This window comes from Rattus rattus, chromosome 5, assembly GCF_011064425.1.
Source record: "Rattus rattus isolate New Zealand chromosome 5, Rrattus_CSIRO_v1, whole genome shotgun sequence".
In the NCBI taxonomy this organism is placed as follows: Eukaryota; Metazoa; Chordata; class Mammalia; order Rodentia; family Muridae; genus Rattus; species Rattus rattus.
The window spans coordinates 23,679,125-23,697,076 of record NC_046158.1 but is presented as its reverse complement, the minus strand read 5'-3'; the positions used below and the strand labels follow the sequence as shown (position 1 = coordinate 23,697,076).

The 17,952-nt window shown below is 38.9% G+C and overlaps 1 long non-coding RNA gene across 1 annotated transcript in view; it reads right to left on the bottom strand.

Moving 5' to 3' along the window:
* Positions 1-14,377, bottom strand: part of LOC116900156 — a 49,437-nt gene extending 35,060 nt beyond the window's left edge. The window contains exon 1 of the long non-coding RNA XR_004387921.1: positions 14,290-14,377. This is a non-coding gene — a long non-coding RNA (uncharacterized LOC116900156). The remainder of the gene's footprint in view (positions 1-14,289) is intronic.
* Positions 14,378-17,952: the final 3,575 nt, after the last annotated feature.

The following is a 17,952-nucleotide window of genomic DNA, read 5'->3' as shown; positions in this document are numbered from 1 at the left end:
TATGCTTTATTGTAGACTGAAGAAAGGCAGATAGTCTGTGAACCCATTCTTTTCTGTCTCTATTGCCACCCACCAGTAGTAGGATCTACACTGGTGTTAGATGAAGATTTTGCATTGTTTTCCAAAGGCTGAGGCATTGGTAAAAGTTTGTATTTTTATTCTAGAGATTTTTTTGTTCTCTGGGCAGCCTGTTGGATCATATCTGGTCTCAACTTCCTGACATTCCTAATGGCTTTGGCGACTTCATTGTAATTTAACCTATCTAAAAGTAATCTTAGTTGTCTAGTTATTAATAGAGTATTTAGTACAATAATTTCCCTCTGAAGTTAGAAACGAGGATACACTCATCTAGAATGTTCTCTTCTCTACATAAAATAGAATAAAGTTGATTCCTGTTGTGGACACTTATTCACAAAATATAATAATATATATTAAAGTAAAGTAAATGAACACAAGGTATGTAGATAGCTATAAGTTTGGAATCGAATTTAGAAAAAAATTAAGTTAATGACAATAAGGTAAAGCGATTTATTATTTGAACAGGTTATTTGTACAACGGATCTGTTATTTGTTACTATTCCAAAATTACCGAGATTTCTAATTTATGATGTGAAAGGGCTTATTTTGAATCACAGTTCAATTGAGCATCTTAATCAAAATTTGATAGACTCATTGCTTTGGTCATTGGGGGATATGCCTGTACACAGTACAGAAAACAACAAACAAATATCCAAGCAAATAAATGACTGAAAGCAAAGAAATTATAGTCCTATAGCTTCTTTCAAGAGTGTATCATATCCCCAGTTACCTCAAAGGTTACAAGTCCTCAGAATATTCCAACAGCACTAGACAGAAGAGCATGCCTATAGCACGTGGACCTCGGAAGTGCACCTGTCCACAATGCAGGTAAGTTCCTGAAATGTTTGCATGTGTTTGTGTTTCATAGTCTGAAACATAGTATTTTTGTGTTTTATAATCCAATAGGTTCTTTCTGCACCATAAAAAAAATTGTCAGGTTCAGTCGGATCAGCCTAGTTTTCTCAACATTTTCTTAGTTCAAACTGAGCAAATAGGCCTTAAAGACATGGTCTTGGGGTAAAGTTCCCTGCCACCAAGCCATATGATCTTAGACCAATTTACACAAGTCTTAAGGTCTTACATGGTAGAAGGAAAGAATCAAGTCTCTTAACATGTCTGACTTTCACTGTGTGCCCTGGCATATGCATACCCACACACATACATAATAAATACTTGGGAGAATTGGTTTTTAAAAAAATAAAATTGGAACTAAAATTTTATCTATTGTTTTCTCTTAGATATTTATTTATGCTCAAGTTGCAGACACAAATGAAAATCTTGCTTAACATAGACATACACAAACACACAAACACACACAAACACACACAGAGAGAGAAAGAGACAGACACACAGAGAGAGAGAGAGAGAGAGAGAGAGAGAGAGAGAGAGAGACTTACCATCTAAAAATTCTCCCTGAGTTTCTCTAATTACTTGAGTCATTTCTGACTTTGATATCTAGCATCCACTGAATTCTAGTTCACTGACTGGATACTTAAAACCCCATCATGAATGGGGAGGGACTCACAAAGCCCCACCTCGATCTGAAGATCTATAGACAATGTGTGACTTCCTAGAAGGAATAGTGAGGGTTTTTTTTGTTGTTTTTCCCCCAGAGGAATAGCTGCTGGTAGGCTGTCCAGGCTCCAGTGGACTGCCATACACATGCTGGAACAGTAAACAGGCTTAGTAATTGAATCATGAAATGAGGAAATGGAGAAGGAAGGGAAGAGCAGGGTGTGCCCTGGGAGAAGAGCTACAAATAGTACGTACATGTGGTTAAAACCCATTGTATACTGGTATGAAAATTTCAAACAGTAAAAGATAGAGGTATGTGTATATTTATTTTAAGCTGCCCTTCAAACCTGTATGAATTGTTCAGAGCCTTTTCTCCTTAACCTACTACCTTCCCGAAGCAGCCACAAATTGTTGATTTGACTTTGTTTTGTAGAGAAGCATGGGTTTATGAGTCATAAAGAAGGGATATTGTGTGCAGCCAAATTAGGTTTAAATTGCACTTTGGACATTCCTCTCTTCATGCCATGGTGACCACGATATCCCTAGATCCTTCTTGGGTCATGACAGAAGCTGGAGAAGACATCGAGAGTGGATTTTATTGGAAGAGGGAAAGAATGAGGCAGCTATGGTTAATTGATGAGGGTCCATCAAATTAAAGTATGCACAGCCACCAAAACTGCTACCTTCATGTCACCTACACCGCAAAGATTCAGGGTGCTAATGAGCTGAGAGATCTAGGATTCCTTTTTCTGAATGGCCACAGTGTGTTTTCACTTTCGTCTCAAGAGTGTTAGCCACAATTACTGAGCAAGGAGAAAAATGGATTGTTGCGAAAAATAGTAGAAATCTTGTTGGCTGGCTTCAAATTTTATTGCATGAGTTTCAAGACTGTGTATTTATTTTAAAAAAATAGGGAAAAAACCCACATAATTACATGATTGAAGGTATAACTTCATTTCTTTTTTTTTTTTTTTTTTTTTTTTTTTTTTTTTTTTTTTCGGAGTTGGGAAACCTAACCCAGGGCCTTTGCGCTTTCCTAGGCAAGCGCCTACCACTGAGCTAAATCCCCAACCCTCATAACTTCATTTCTTAAATTCATATCTACTCCACTAAACTTCCCTTTAATTCTCATACCCCCCATACATCTACCTCTCAACTCTACTGCATCATAGGAACACAGACAGTTGCTCTGCACCTCCCTTCAATGAGGCTCACATGAGACCTAGAGATCATCCACTCCATCTATGCTAAGATTGGGGATGACTTAATCTTCTGTAGGTCTCGTGTAGGAAAGCACAGCCTTGAGTTCACAAGTAGGATAGCCATGCAGTAGGTGAAGTCAGCGTTTCATAGCATTCCTCCCCAAACTCTAAGTCTTATGCTTTATTTTTTCAGTTTCTCTTCCTCCATGTACCCCAAGTCTCAGTGATCAGGGGCTTAAAACATATACTCCACCTAGGCTGAGTACCCAGTCTCTTCAAAACTTATTCATCTCTCTATTGACAGTTGCCCATTGCAAAAGAAAGCTTCTCCGAGCAAGGTTGAGGGCATCCTAGATCTCTGGGTGTAAACATACATATTTAGAAGGCATATTGACAATGCACGCGTTCAATCAAATTACAATAGCAGGTACAGCTCTAAGGCCAGTGACTTTCCCCACAGAGGGCTTTTCACCAAGATTACAATATGAAGCACGAAAGTCCCGTCTATAGAACAGGCCCAAGATGTAACCGCAAAGCAGCTCCTTACCCCATAGCAGTCTTGCTATTATTATTACACCAATGGGTGTGTCTTACCTGTCAGGTTGGTATTGAGGCATATAGGGTCTACGTTGGTTAGGACCACTGATGTCTGTTCTCTGTTAGGAACCTTAAAAGCACTTTCTGGCATTAGGAACACTAGCTAGAAGTTTTTCCTGATTGGTTAGAGACTGATTTCTCTAGTCTTTAGGTTGCTAAACCACAAAGAAAGCAAAATTGGGATACACATATCAGAGAAAATATGTTTGTCTTTCTGTGCTTTAACCAATATACATTTTTCGAGTTCCAGCCATTTGCATGCAAACATCATGATTATATTTCTCTGTATGGATAAATAACATTCCATTGTGTATTTGTTCAATATTGTTCTTATTAATTCATCTTTTGATTTACATCATTGTAAGGCTTGAAAACAGTGACTAATCTCTACAGCTAAGATATATATATATATATATATATATATATATACACACACACACACACACACACACACACACACACACACACACACACACACACACGTATGAACAAACATGCGAGAAGAGCTTCTCGTCCTACCTCATGGAATCTTCACCAAAAGTGATGCCAGTATCTGGGAACTTACAATGAGGTACTTTTGTTTTCTCTTTGTATTTGTGCTTGATTTGTGTTCTATCTTGACGTATGAAATATTTCAGATATAACTTCTTTCTATGTTTAATCTGGTTGAGATAGACTTTAAGCTTAAGTGTTATGTGACTTACAATACCGTCTCCTTTCCTAGTTCTTGCTTGAACACTGTGGGAAGTCAGGAGCAAGAAACATGATAAAATTTTTTCCTCCCCCTAGAAGCTGTTGATAGTGGCTTATGTGTGATAGTCAGTGCTTATGAATTTGAATAGACTTACTGTTAAAGAGTGCTTTACACCCCACCCAGAGTGTGAGTCATGGCTACCTGGAATGCTCATACTGACCTATTGCTACACCTTACCCTAAAGTTCTCAATTAACAGGTCTAAGTGTAGGCTTTATCAAACTCTGGGTGGGCCTGATAGAGGATGCTGGAAATCACATTAGGAACAGCTATGCAGTGAAGCATGCTAGACATTCTCTCCAACCATGTAGAAGATATAAGATCTAGAGGTACAGAGGGAAGATTAAATTTTGAGTGTTTGTTTTCCTTGTGACAATTTAGAAATGTTGTATCTCTAATCACTAAAGGTGGGCAATAATAAAATTTAAAGAATTATAAAATAAATACAAAAATATTTAAATTATCTTTGCTACTCCTATACGACAAAACAGGAACAGGTAGAGATATAAATATAATGATTACATAGATAGGTACATAGATAGACAGATAGACAGACACACACAGAGAGAGAGAGGGAGGGGGGGGAGGAGGAGGGAGGAGAGAGAGAGAGAGAGAGAGAGAGAGAGAGAGAGAGAGAGAAACTCTGTCATTTATAAATTATGTTCAGAGAGCTATCTTATTTTTGGACAAAAACCTTTCAACATCTTGTATTCAAAAAATAACTTCTGACTGATGCAACGACTCAAGGAACTTACATTAACACCCATGCTTTTCAGTTACTACACTGTCTTCCATTCCAGCACCTCCCTTACGTTTAATGTTTCCATCAGGGGAAGCCCAGAACTATCTAAAATACAAGGCAGAGCATCAAGTAAGCACATAACGATCTGGAGTAGAACTGGGGTCTCTATATTGCATTTCCGCTAATTAACATGAGCCAGCTTCAGTATGGCAGCAAAATTATTATTCTTTCCTTATTCACACTCATTCCATATTGATAAAATCTGGTCAATTGTCTCCAGAAAAGTCTGTGAATAACATATTACTGAGTACAAATGAACCAAAACTCTTGTAATCTCTTCATACGGATCTCCCTTCACAAGGCATCAGGAGAGATCTGGTTAGAGAAAATACAGCTTAGGCATTTCTAGAGGATGCTAGGGTTTTAAAGTCTGACGTGTAAGCAGGACATGCTATGGCTTGTGTTTACTTTCAGTACTCTCTGAATTGGGCAAGAAGGTGGCCTGTTAATATTTAAGGGACTTACTGCTAGCTAGTTAGAAGGAGTAGAAAATTACCTAGCCAGGAATACTACATGCTTACTGGAAGCCGTGGAGTGAAGTGAAAGTTCTCCACGTGACCCTATAATTCTGAAGTCAGAACACAGCTCCATTGCTAGGACTGGAACAACAGTTCACAGCTGTTTCCCCAAAGGGGGAGAGACTGCTTCAACCTTTGTCCAACCGACTTCGCTTCTTTTGTCCCTTCACATGCTTTCCAAAATGTTTTGAAATCTCTTTCCTGAAATAGTTCATCTTTGTTAATATTCCTGTATATTTCTGAATCCACTTAATATGATGTAAATTTTATACAACCCTCTAACGATATCAGTAACCCTTACTTGCTCAAGCATATATGCTTTGTCTGCCTCCAGAGCTGGCCCCTCTCTGGTTATAGTCACTTCCATTTACCTCAATTGATCTAGAGAATATTGGAGTCAACAGTTTGTTTAAGACACCACTAAGGGCCCAGACTCTTATTTCACAGATTAGGAGAAAAAAAATCAGAGAACTACTACAACCCCATGCAAAATTTTTAACCACGTTTGCAACACAATGAAGGCATCCATAAGTCTTGTGACAGGAGCCTCATTGTTAAACCATAGCACAGCCTCTGGAGTTTCTGTCTGGCCCTAGAGAATCAGAAAAAAAAATGCAGAATATGTTTAGATGGTACCAGATACGGTGCATTCAAATCCTGATCCATTTATGTCATGTAGGCCTGGGTCATGTTACTTTACCAGTTGGAGCTCCAGTCTCCTCTTTAAAGAAATAAACGGCAAAAGTACCTCTCCTGGGATATTGTGGCTATGACAACCTATGGCCATACCTGCCCAAAATGAAGAGGAAGTGTCTATGTTCTTGCTGTCACGTGGTTCTCATGCTCCTTCTGTAATTTATGGTTGTTCTATTTCCACTCTCCCTATGGCTTCTTGTCACTATCCTCACTGACTCTTTCCCACTGTCTAACTGCAGGTTCTTTCTGCCTTCTAATCTTTGCTCACAAACTTCTCTAGGACCGTCTACACTGAGGATGGCTTGTTTACAGTGAGGTGGTGACATCGTCTCTCTGCTTGTCCCACTCTTTTTTATTTGAGGATAATCTCAACCCCACCTCTTATCCATTCTTGTGAAAGTCATAGACATTCCTTGGGTGTTTGGAAAACAGGTAATGAATCATTCCTAACCTAGACAAGAATCATTCTATACGGGCATGGTTTTGCAGTTCTTTAAACCCAGCAAGGAAGGAGGCAGAATGTTGTGAGTTCAGGGAGGACAGCTTGGTCTCTGAATGACTTTCATGGCTACATAGTGAGATCCTGTTTCAACAACAACAATACAAAAACAAAAACAAAAACAACAACACAGCACACGATAGCAAAAACCCCCAAATGAACAAATAAAAACCTAACAGACATGTACATATTAAGCGCCTGAGAGTTTGTTGAATTATGGTTTGGACGCTATGCTCTGAGCTCAGACTTTTAGAAAGTTTATGTAGTACACCTGTCGCTTCAGTCGTCTGAGAGGCCCTTGATTTGCACTTTGATCATCCACCAGTGGCGAAATACCATGCTTGAAAGAAAAGGCCAGAGTGAAGGATAGTCTTGAGACAGCCAGAGAATCATTCATTTGAAAATTTCTCCATTATTTTGCAACTCTGTGAAGTCGCCAACAGCATTGCAAGATTTGGCTTGTGGACACCTGGAAAGTGTGAGACTTGAGTGTTTCATGTGGATGCTCTGACTTCACTTCCCCTGAGAGAGGAGGAAAGGACTGAGCCGCATGTGTTAAATTCGTCCCTAAAGGGGAACACATAGTATGCTACAGGGAGCTTCCTGGGGGCATTGTAGTTTTTAGACATTACTTCCTATCTTTTCATCCAAAACGAGTTTACTTAGCTGTTCATTTATTGAAACAAAGTACTGTTCAGGGTCAGCTTTAGCCCCAGGTAGAGAAGACAGATGTTTATGGGATATGTTTTAAAAAAAAATGTTCACAAGCCTCCTACAGAAAATACTTTGCTTAACATCCTCACTAAAATTCCCATATTAGTCATTTCCTTGGAATGAAGCAATGAGAAGAAGGGGGAAAAATACTCTGATAAAATATACAAGCTATCTAAAAGTCACAGCACAAAAAGCCTCTTCACTTACTGTTCAAATTAGGACTTTAAGACGCTTGGAAGCACCAAAGAGAAGAATTTTGATGAGAAACAGAGTTAAAACAAGGCATGGAGCATGTGAAAGTTTGGAATGGAATAGAAACCAAACAGATAAAAGAATGTCACACATGCTCTTAAAACCTTCTCTCTGTATACCTATATATCCATCAACACATTTCGTTCTTTTTAACTCATCCGTCTATCCATCCATCTATGTACTTAAGAACTGCTTATTGGGTATTTTACTACACGGCTCTGGTTGCCTTAGATCAGGCTGTGACATACCACCCTACCCAGCTTGTGTCCATATTCTTAAAAGGCTTCCAAAAGGACCAGAGAGATATCTGGCTTAGCAGCTAAGAGTTCCTGCTGCTCTTCCATGGGAACAGAGCTTAGTTCCCAGCACCCGAGTCAGTCAGTTCACAACCATCTGCAACCAATTACAAGAGTTCCCACTCCCTCCTCTGACCTCAGAGGACCATGAATTGATGAACACCCAATCACGCACACATACTCACATAATCACACACACACACACACACACACACACACACAAACACACACACACACACACACACACTTAAAATTAAAAACAACTAAAAAAAAAGCCTACCATGGAATTGAATAGAAGCACATGAATAAGATTTATGTATCTATAGATGAGGAAATGGTGATCAATAAGTGTCTTATCCAAAATTTACCAGGAAAATTAGCTAAAATTGAAATGTTGAGCTCAGTTTATGTAGCTCAAAAATGCATTTATGATTCTGTGGTAGAACTGTTAAAAACCGTGGTGGTTATAGGTGCCCTGTAAGAAAACCCAAATAATCTTCTGTTTGCAAGCATACAGCTGGTTCAGAGATAAATAGAACTCTTCAGGTGGAACGGGATTTTCATGGCCATTGCTTCATTCCTAGGACACTCAATCAGCAGCTGAAGGTTAACTCATGAAGGGTGAACTGTGTCCTCATGGTTGAAAACGGCTAGCAGGCTCAGCACACATTTCCTGTAATAGTGACACGTCATTCTATTCAATCACTATGTGCAACGATTACACATCACTTGAAAACGTGTGCTAAAATCAGTTTAGCTGAGAAGCACCAAGATTTAGGCATTTTCATTTGTGAGAAGAGATGGCTGTTGGGCCTTCCTGGGATTCATGGAGCAGAAAAAAGATAGGAGATCCAGTGAAGACTCCGTAGAAGGTGGGTTTTGTCAGGAGGACTTTAGGAAACGATAGCATCTAGCTTGGTATATTTATATGCCACAGTCAAGACTGAATGACCAGGAACGAGCCAAGGACCACAAAATAGCCAGGGTAGGGCCAGAGGCAGCTAGGGAGAGCTAGGAAAAGGGCCAAGCCAATAATGAAAGGGGGAATTAAAATACATATTAAGCCCTCTGAAGGGGAAAAAAAATAAGCAAAATTTCCAAGACATTTCTAAGAAAACTTTGACATATTAACATTTTTTTTTGCTAAAGTAGCAAAAAATGGCTAACGTACTGGTTTCTCTAAGTACACTTTATTGCCTTTTTTCTTGAAGCCTTGAGGTAGTAAGGCCTCACTCAGTAGTGAGTAAGGACCTGAAACTTAAGTTATACATCAGCCAATTACTCCGGGTTCTGAACCAGTGGGTTCTTTTTCTGGCACTGGGAACCAGCTTATTTGGAGCCAGATTCTGGGGACTGAGCCCGCTTCCCCCGAGAGAGCTGGGATTCCAGTGAGCCGACAAGCTGTCTTATTTCATGAAGAGAAGCTGCCACTGGAACCCAGGGCACTTGATTGAAATTTCAGACATGTGATTTTGTCAGAGTTCGGATGCCTTTCTTTTGAAATGCCTTGCCTTAATAACCACTTTAGCCCATTGCCAATCTTTGCGGTAAGCAAGTCTCCTATGACTGGGAAAATTAATGAACAGTCACTAGCTAAAGCAATTAAACCCAGACACCCCTGATTTCAATGTTAGGCAAAAGCCCTGCTTTGAATTCCTCTTGACAATGCAGAAGTCCTGCCATCTCTGAACTGTGGAATTACTGAGACGAATCACAACAGCATGAGGAAGGGGCGGGGTCCGAGCAGCTGTGCTGCGCAGGTCGGACTAGGGACAAGCTGTCCAAGCGTGGGGCACCCCATGTCTGCTCCCGCAAAGCCGGAGAATGCTAGGTAGCTGGCAGCCGCAGAAGTGTCCTGGCTTGTCCCAGGACCAAGGGTGTTTGCTTGTTTTAAGAAAAGCTAAAATCTGCTCTGGTGTCCACCACTACACCACAGTTCCCATGCCCTGGTGCATTCCTCTTTCCAGATCCCAAGCCTTTTTTTTTCTTCTCGCGCCTCCCTACGTGCACTCCAGGATGCAGACAAAATGAAATCCAAGTGACCTATGTGGGGGTGGATTTTTTTTTTTTTTTAAGAAACAGAAAATTAAACGAAAAAAAAAAAAAAAAAAAGCCCTGTTCTCACTTTTTTTCTTTTGGAGGGGGTATGTTTATTTTCTCAGAGACACTTTCTGGCAATGATGAGGGAATTCAGTTCTATTAAACTGTTTTCTTTAAAAAAAAAAAAGTATTAGCCCGTGCTTAACTTTATTTTCTGGCTCCCCAGTCTAATAAAAAGCTTTGACAATTGCTTTTTTGAAGGGAAGGTGTCAACTTTTCTGATTTGAGAATACCGAGGGTTTCAGAAAAGGGAAAATGTTTTCACAGAACTTTACCAATATTTAGACTGTTACCCAACATGGTAGGAGAAAATCCTGGGAAAAGGTTTTTAGAGACATTGATATTAAATAAATTAGAACTAAATGATGGTGTTTGCTAAGTTATTTAGTAATAAAATTAAACACATTCAATGAGTTAGGAAAAGTAATTCCTAAATGTTTCAGTTGCTCTGATTTACAAACATCAATTTTTTTTAAAAGAAGAAAACAGCAACTTTCGGGGGTAAAGTAGGTTTTGGTAGCATCGGGGGAGGCTGAAGCCAACTTGTGTAATTGATAAAAATTGATTTTTCTTGTCTTGCTCTCTAACAGTGCGCTCATCTCTGCTCATGAGCCACACTTAGTACCAACTGTATACATTGCGCTGTTTCTCTCACTCACTGTCATGGTATTCATGCTACCCCGGAGCTATATTAAGACTTTTTCTATAGGTAGGCGGTGACAGAGGCTACATTGGACTTGGGTGTCCCTATACATTAAAAAAAAAAAAAAAAAAGATATCCAGATACAGTCTTTTAAAAAACCAAGGAAATATCAGGGTGAGATTTTATTCCGTGACTTTACATTCACTTTCAAACAGCTTTTCAAACGTAAGAGACGTGATCAGTCGGAGCAGTAACCTAGTCTGCATATGCCACGGTGATCACAGGTAAAATGGGGCCTGTACATTCCACTGATCTAAATAGCTGATAATAAGGAAAATGTTTGGTTCTAGCCTTTCTGCTGACACCCTTTCCTCCTGCCTTCTACGTACTCCTACGTACCTGGGCCTCTTGTATCCACACTGCATTTCAATCTTAGTCATTACTGTGAATTTCCAGAGTTGCCATGACCAGGTGAGGTTTGGTGGCTTTTGCATAATCTCTGAAAGTTCTTAGCCCTCAGCTCCTCTCCACAGCCTCGGTCCCGGGGAGCCGGAGTGAGGAGTTTGTGGACAAGACATCATTCCATGCCTAAACAACAGCACCAGGACCCTGTTATTTAGTATTACATAAACTTAGGATTATGGGAAGAAATCCCAAGCCCCTTTTAACAATGATGAATGTCGTCCGACATGTCTTCAGACACAGATACCATAGGCAGAAACGGTTTGCAGAAAGTCTCTTAATTCTATGAAAATGTGAAGAAGGTTGCTGGATGTTTTACACGTCAGCCTATGTAGTGATCTAAACCTCATGAGGCACCGATCACTCCCTCACAAGCTCCATTAGATGCCCCCACAGCACTCTATTTTTAAAAAACTCACTTTATGATTTGAACATGAGAGATTAATCCAGTCAAAAAAATGTTACATCACCATCTTGGCCAGTCAGTCTCTAGACAGTGAGTTTTGTTTTTAGTGGGCTTTGTTTGTTTGTTTGTTTTGGATTGCTCAGTACACTTTATCAGAGTGAGGTATAAAACTGACACAAGAAAAGAGAGTTCCCCTGTTTAGAAAGGAAGGAAGGAAGGAAGAAAGGAAGGAAAGAAGGAGAAAAGAAAGAAAGAAAGAAAGAAAGAAAGAAAGAAAGAAAGAAAGAAAGAAAGAAAGAAAGGAAGCAAGCCAGCCATGGTGTGCAGGAAAACATACCCATTTTAGCACAGACTTGAAATTAAGGGTTAAGACCAGTTCCAGAGAAATAATAACATTAAGTATTACCTAAGCCTCATTTAGGAAGAACCATAATTGCTCTTATGGTCCAGCCTTGGCAAGGCAAAGTTAAACTGAATTTCAGCCACCTCAGGGAGGTACGGGAACAAGCAGCAATAACTGGGAACAGCATTGCTGTCCAGCAAATGCTAGAATTTCCAAACAAGGTGAGTCTCCCACCTCATTCGTCTAGCTTCTCCTTAACTTAAGAAGAAATTGTGCATCTGTAACCTGTACTTAATCTATTCTTTAAGTAGCATGATATGATAGCCCCTTTTTTTCTCCCCATACTGCATTTCGTTGGCTTTTTTGGTTGGGTTTTTTTTTTTTTTTTTTTTTTTTGCTTGTTTTGTTTTCTTTTTTTTTGTCTCAGAGGCTTTAACACACGATGGGGACTTGTGCTGGGAGGCCTGTAGATTACAAGAAATAACGACCTGTATATATTTAGTTGTTCAAAGGAAATTAGAGTAGCCTGATTTTTATTATTCCCCATTGCCTCCCATTCTCTGGTGTAATAACTTGCCCTGTTCTCTAATCTGCTTTAACATCATCAGAAATGGATAGCATTTAACCCACTTACTCCCATGACCAATCAGGACCTGCTGTTGAGTTAGGTTACCACAACCCTGCAAGGAAATGCAAGCCTTCTTCAGGCAGGCCAGGCAGGCCAGGCAGGCCAGAGGATGGTGAGCTAGTCTCCCCTGAAAGTCCAATATAGAGGAAGCCCTTATATTTTGCCCCTTGTAGCTGCTTGACCTTGGTGTATACTGATCTTGAGCGTGGAAGTCATCTTCTCAAGTCTGGTGTTAGAAAGCAAATGTTTGCTGCAAACATGTGCATGTCGCTGCTGTGGTTTAAACTTTTAATTATCAATTTCCAGTGCAGGTCCAGGAGCACTGCCTCGCCCTTTCCATTTCTCTAATCTCTTACTATTTTCTCTAACACTAAAACCTAAAAGTCCTCTGTTTTTACTTTTCTCAGAAGAAGAAGCAGCTGTTTTAGGTATCATGGTTGTGTGGTAATATATACTCAAGTCTTTTTGCACTTATGTGTACAGACGTAGGCAAGGATGTGTGCACATAAGTGCACATGCATGTAGAGTCCAATCTTCGTTAGTTGCTCTCTGCCTTATTTGAAGAGACACAGTCTCTCACTGACCTTGGAGATCACTGGTCAGCAAGCCCCAGGGACCCTCATGTCTCTGCCTCCCCAATACTGGGATGGCAGGCACTTGCTCCCACCCTGGAAGCTTCTAGCTTTTTTACATGGGTGTTGGAACTCATGTTTGTACAGTAAGCATTTTGCTAACAGAGTCACCTCCAGGCATGTTTTGAATGTTTGCGAGAATTATAATTTTGATCATGATTTTGTTAGGACATTCTGACCCTATAACACACATTATCTGTAGTTGCTAGACAGCTAAGAAGAAGCTCTGGGGTAAACATATCCTCACAGCAGCTAAGAATAACACCACGGCCAGTTGCAACTTGAGAGCTCCCCCGCCCACCCACCCTTCATACATCCATGTAGTCCTTTGAGATGGAAGTAACATCTGAAAGGCAGGCAAAGTGATTCTGTTTCATTAAGGGTGTCTTTCAAGACAGTGAGGTTGTGTGGTTTCTTCAGTTCTCCTGAAGCAGTCGAGCTCTGAGCACTTAAATAGGCAGGATTTGGCAAGATAAAAATGACAAGAACTATACAGTGAGCAGTCCTAATAATCACAACTTCTGAAATTTACTCCATGAGTATATTTAAGGAGCTCAATAAACTTGTTCTTTATAAATGTTTCTTCTTCTCTCCTCAAATATTTCTTTGCAGCCTGGGCAATGGCCTCATTATTAAGTAAGTCTCCATTCCAAAATAAACTGGAGTCCCTCATATTCACCCTACTTTAATTTCCTCTAGTTTCATATATTTTAAGATTAACTACTGGTTTTGTTTTGTCCTCTCCTTGCCTGCTCAGAGACCCCGCAATTTACTTCATTTTTCTAATTATGATTCCTTAGAAATAACACATTCCTTTCAGTACCACCAGAGGTAATCTGTCTCGCACTTCTTCTGAAGTCATCACTAAATCCCCCACTCTCCATAAAATGCCAGTCTATTGTAGTTCAGGAGATAACTTTTTAATGTTCTTACTTTATAGCTAACTTACTGTCCTGGCCATAGTTTTATTACTGGAGCTTAGGTGATCACTCTTACTAAATTGTCCCTCTTGCCCCAAATTCCATTCCTGGATAATATGGGACTTGGCTGAGTCTGTCTCTGGAGCCTGCACAATTCTTTTGAGATTCTCCCAGATCATAACCTTACAAAGACCCTTTATATTTTAGAACAAGATTAGATAGGAAGTTCCTACCTCTGTGTACAAGTAACTCTTCCATCAGTTATCCTTCCCAGAGAATGACCAGGTGGTTGACTTTGGGGCCAGAATGGGGGAAGGAGTGGGAAACTGTAATGAAGCAGAAAAGAAAAATGCTAATATTTCCACTGCAGTGACAAAAATATTCAGTTTCCAAACTCTGGAAAACAGTTTATTCCATTTGATTCCATCAATTTCAAAATGAGTCCATTGGGAATCCCAAAGAACAATGTTAGGACAAAAGAGGCAGACTCAGTATTTACTATTTCTCTTAAGATTCTGATTCAAGTTTTTTTTTCCTCCGTCTCTCACTTCATTTTCTTCCCAGAGCTGGTAGCAGTTCTGTGGTCTCAAATATTTTTTAATATAGCAACTCAACCTCCCTTGTAATTATCAATACATCTGAAGTGACTTTCAAAAATTTGAAGTATGTTTATAGAGTTTTGCAAACAAAATCAAAAAAGGTTATAGAAATTGTGACCCCCTAACATGCATACCCTTGACTTAGCTATTCTTTTCAGAGGGACCTATTTCATAAGCATATAATATGAGGCCTTTTGTCTCTGTCCTCTTTTACTCTGCTCACTTTTACTCTGCACACGTCCCAGAAGGGACACACAGGCTGTATCATAGATGCTGAGTAAAAGAACCCAGGACTAGTTTCCTTTTGTTACTTCCTTGTCCATAGTTACGATTCGCATTTTGATTGTCATATTGCTAGTGAATATTAAACAATAAATTATGTATGATTTTCATTTTCTTGACAGGTATTGATGATCCATCCCCGTGTATTTGTGTGCACATTATGTATATTCTGTGGAGGGGGTAGCCACGGCTTTTGTTAATTTGTAGAGGACAGTGTACTTCTATTATGGAACTGCATAATCTCCTTATGTATTATAAACATAAGTCCCTCATCAAATACATGATCTATGTACTTCATCTATCCTCTTGACTGACTTACACTTTTCTTACTTCATCCTTTGAAACTTAAAATATGTTCATTTGTCTGAAGCGCAGTCTCTTAACCCTTTGCTATCCAGGCTGTTAGTAAAGGTAATGAAGACTTACCACCTCTATGTTCTGGGACTTTTGTGACACTAGGTCTTCTGTTTAGGTCTCTGGATCATTTTGAGTTAATTTTTGTGTGTATTCTGTATGAATGATTCCAAGTTTTGGGACCACTGGTTCAAAGCACTGTTCTTTTACCATTAAACTGCACTGACAACCTTATTGTAAATCAATTGTAAATACAAAGGCTTATTTCTACAATCTACATTGTGCATAGATTTTTTTCTGTATATTAGATCATAAATATGCAAATATATATGCTTATTTATTTCCCAGTCAGGAACTCCTTACTCCCCCTTTCCTGCTTAATTGACCTTACTAGTAAAATGTTTCCTATAATTGACTATATTATATACAATTGACCTAATATTGTATACATGTGAGTGAGGGTTTTGTAGCTATCCTTTATCAAGTTGATCAAATTCACTTTATTTCCTAGTTTATTGATTGCTTTTTGCTACAGCAAGGTGTTGGATTTTGTCAAATGCTGTTTCTGTATCTATTGAGATAATCATATCATTTTGTCCTTTATTGACATTCTGTTGATTTCAGATGGTAAGCCAACTAACTTCTAATCAATTCTAGTTGGTTATGATGTAAAATTCTTTTAATATCTCAGATACAATTTGTTAGCATTTTGCTAAGGATTTAGTATTTATGTAAGAAATTTATTCTGTAACTTTCTATACTTATTCTGTTGTTAGCTATCGGAATAAAAGCTCTGAGCTGGGAAATATCTTTTCCTCATCTATGTTTGGTGAAAGCACAAGAAGAATTATTTCCATTTTTTGAGATAGAATTAATCAATGAAGCAATCCTGGGCTAAAATATATTTTGGAAAAATCTTTAAATTTCTAACACAGCTTGCTCTGTGTTGGTCTGAGCTACATTTCTATCTTTCTAACATAGAGACATTACATCTTTATGTTAGAAGCTCTTTGCAAAGCCAAGCTCCTTGGGAGATTGAAATAGTGCCTTTGTGAGAGACAGGACAGTAGAACATTCCTCAAAATATATGAACAAGGAAGAAAGGGTAGTAATTCTTTCAACTGGGGAAGTACGTTATACCAGGTACTGTTTATAGAATCATCTGGTGGAAATAGAACATATTATACAAAAGTCTAAGGAAAAACACTGGATATGAAGTTTAACTTTTCAAATTGCTTTTGGCATTAGGGTTCCTGTAAGCTGCAAAGACTCCATGTCTGAAATTAACTGTATGAGCTGACATAAAAAGCATCTCAATTGTATGTAATACAGATTTGTTCATAATGACTAGCAGAGATGCCAACACCTAGGCTTCCCCCAAGTCCCATGGTATCATTAAAGTTATCATTAATGTCTGAAAAATTCTTTAAGTTCCAATGATATTGTCTCTTAAAATAAAAATAAAGACCCACAATGTTTTAAATCCTTAGTTCAATGATTAAAATGTGTTATCTGCTGCATTAGAAAGTCACTGTTATGTCACATTCCGAATAGGTTTCCACAGTAAGCCAGTGAGAACCAGCCAATCTTTCAGAAAAGTTAAGCCATCAAGAATTTCTTCTAGGCTTGTAATCACTTTTAGTATAACACAAAGATTAAGCTACTAATTATGGACCAAGTCTGGCTTAGTATAATTCAGAATTTAAACATGAAAATATTTTTTATTGGGTCAGTTTCTTAAGTTTTAAAAATAGAGGATATTTTTATGTATATATGTATATATACACATTCAATATAGTTTACATGTGGGTTAAATATCATTTACTCTGTAGCTACTATTGTCATTGATATTTCCAGAAACAATCAGTCAATCAGCTATGGGGCCACGTTCTATGTGATGTACCAAATAACAGACCTATGTACTCTTCCTGAACTGGCATCACCATCCTTCACATCATATGTTTTCTGTATTTTTCTTTGATGGTCTTTCAAGTTCTAAAGAATCTCCTTATAGATTTCCCTTCATACCCCTTCTGTTTTGTCTAACAGTAGAGCTTCTACTCATAGATTTGAGCAGAGCTCTTTGATCTTTGCTTCCGAGGTTTTAACATGTATCAAGTCTGCTATTCTCAGCACTGGTCCCTAAACTCCTTCATTACAATCCATGTCAAAACCTGCATAGCGTGGAGCAGTGTTCCCATTTTATAGATGAGGAAATGGGTAAAAGACCTGATGACCTATTTAGTTCACCCTGCTTATACATGGTGCCCTACAAAATAGATTTGTTTTCAGTGTGAAATCCATGCAGCTTCTCATCCTTCAAGCTGCTGCCAAGGCAATTTTGTTACAGTGCCATTTTGATTATAACACATTCAACTAAATGGATCCTTATTGCCTATAAAATAAACCCTAAACTCTTCGCCTGAGAACCAAAAGCTTGTGATAATCTTGTTTAAACCTGCTTTTCTAGACTCTACTCACTGCTCCTTCTCACACCCATCCCACTCCAACCAAAACATATGACTTTTCATTGCAAGTATGCCCTGTACTTCCTGCTATAGCTGCCTCTGCTTGTCACCACACCCTCCTCCAGTGCCCTCTACCCAGTGTCACCTCTACCATGAATGTTTTCAATCTCAGATGGATATGAAATCCTTTCAT